Here is a 2,176-nt window from a genome sequence, read left to right on the forward strand (position 1 = left end):
TCCTTTCTGGGACATGTCTGAAGTCACCCTACTGGTCCTTCAAGCACCTCTCAAGTGCCACTTCATTGAGAATAGATACATTAGCATGTGCTTTTCGGGCCAAATGGCCTTTTTTTTTTTTTTTTAATTTAAAGGATTTACTTATTGATTTGAGAGAGAGACAGAGAGAGAGAGAGACAGAGAGTGTGTGTGAGTGGGGGTAGGAGTGGAGTGAGAGGGAGAAGCAGACTCTGCCGAATGCAGAGCCTGATGCAGGGACCCTGAGGTCATGACCTGAGCCGAAATCAGGAGTCAGATGCTCAACCGACAGAGCCACCCAGGTGCCTTTATTAAACATATTTATTCACAGCATGCCTGGTTCTGTGACAAGCAGACTTGAACCCTGGTGGTTTCGGGCAGCTGCCAACAGCTCTACCTCTTAAAGTCGACCTGTGAGTACACCTTGGTAATGTCGGGGTACCCACCTTGAGGGGCTGGTAGCTGCACACTGGTGGCCTGTGACCCGGCCCTTCTCTCTCAGAGGGGAGCAAATTGAAGTCCTGCTTGGTGGCCTCTGCATGGAGCTCTTGGGCCTCAGGCATTGGCGTAATGGGATCCTTCCATCTCATGCTCTCCATGCTTATAGGGACCACTTCCTCAGAAGCAGAGCTCTCCACTCACTCTCTTCAAAGGGAAGCTCCAGGAGAGGCTGCCGTCTTGTTTTCTCTAAGAGCCTCACAGGTATAATAAAATTGTCAGTGGGAATTAGTTCCTAGCTGGCTTTCTCCAGTTGTCTGATCCTTTTTTTTTCAAATGGGCCTTTGCTGCTTGGTCTTTTTTTAGGATCTACCTTTTTCTTCTTTTGCAGAGGTTTTGCTCTCATGGGGATGAGTTCCCAGAAGGACAACAATGAAGCTCGCCGGTGGATGTCTCTCATCTGTGCCTGCCCAGTTCCCAGAAGCCAGCTCTGCAGGCATAGAGCGTGGGCGGAGGCTCCCAGAGCCACGAAGGCCACGGCCCCTCTGGCAGCCAACTGGCTCTTTCCAGACGCAGGCCATTCACCCCCAATGGCCTTCTTGACCATTAATATCGACCCTGGGCTCGACCACTTGAGATGGCTTGCAAATGCCCGCCACCCCACCCCCTGTGCTCACCTCAGAATAGCTGAGCATAGCCTGACCCTGTTACAAGGTTGGCTCCACTAGAAATTACGGCTGACTGGCCTCATGATATCAACTCGGGTTACTCGCATTTAGTTTCACTAAAATGACACCATGAGGCTGAGGGACTCTGAAGACCCCTGACCCACGGAAAACAGGGATGAATAGAGATGTCATGTGCCTTCAACACAAGTTGGAATCCCATATAGTCTTTGTCACACTTTGTTATAAAAAACTTTTGTTGGTCATAGTGCCTGGATCCATATGCCCTCTGTCCATCCCCACTGGGTCCAGGTCACAATTATCATTAGATTTTCAGCAACAGCCTCATTACTGCCCACTGTCTTCTGCTACAGTGTTTAAAAACTGGGGCACCTGGGTGGCTCAGTGGTTGAGCGTCTGCCTTCGGCTCAGGTTGTGAACCTGGGGGCCTGGGATCAAGTCCCGCATCCGGCTCCCTGTGTGGAGCCTGCTTCTCCTCTATGTCTCTGCCTCTCTCTGTACATCTCTCATGAATAAATAAATAAAATCTTTAAAATAAAATAAAATAAAGACACAAATATGACTGTACACTTCCTGTTTGAAACCCTTTGGTGGCTCCCCATTGCTTTCAGGGTTAAGAGGAAAGTCCCCCACTCCTTTACCAGGTATGACCGTTCACCATCTTTCAGGACCACTTCCCCATCTTCCTTTCAGGCATAGAACCTCCCTGAGTGCCAGCTGTCACCTGGCTGCCTAGGTAACAACTACACTCCCAAGCTTCCCTTCCAAGCTAAAGGTGGTCACACAATTAAGATCTGGCCATGGGACGTGGGCAGAAGCAATACCTAAGGACACACATACAACTGCAGGATGTCATCTTTGAAGGGGAGCTGATTGCCCTTCGCTTCCCCTCCCCTCTTCCTCCTGGCTGGGGAGTGGCACCTGCAGGAGCTGCCATCCTGAATCCAGAGAGGAAAGCCACATGTTGAGGATGGCAGAGCCAAGGGCCGTTACGTGAAAAAGAAAAAGAAAAGAAAATGAAAAACTTCTCTTAT

The 2,176-nt window shown here is 49.8% G+C and overlaps 1 pseudogene; it reads right to left on the reverse strand.

Annotated features, from left to right (window-relative positions):
- Window positions 1-411: 411 nt before the first annotated feature.
- On the reverse strand, window positions 412-1,067 carry LOC100687426 (annotated as a pseudogene).
- Window positions 1,068-2,176: the final 1,109 nt, after the last annotated feature.

This window comes from Canis lupus, chromosome 4 (genome assembly GCF_011100685.1).
Source record: "Canis lupus familiaris isolate Mischka breed German Shepherd chromosome 4, alternate assembly UU_Cfam_GSD_1.0, whole genome shotgun sequence".
Taxonomy (NCBI): domain Eukaryota; kingdom Metazoa; phylum Chordata; class Mammalia; order Carnivora; family Canidae; genus Canis; species Canis lupus.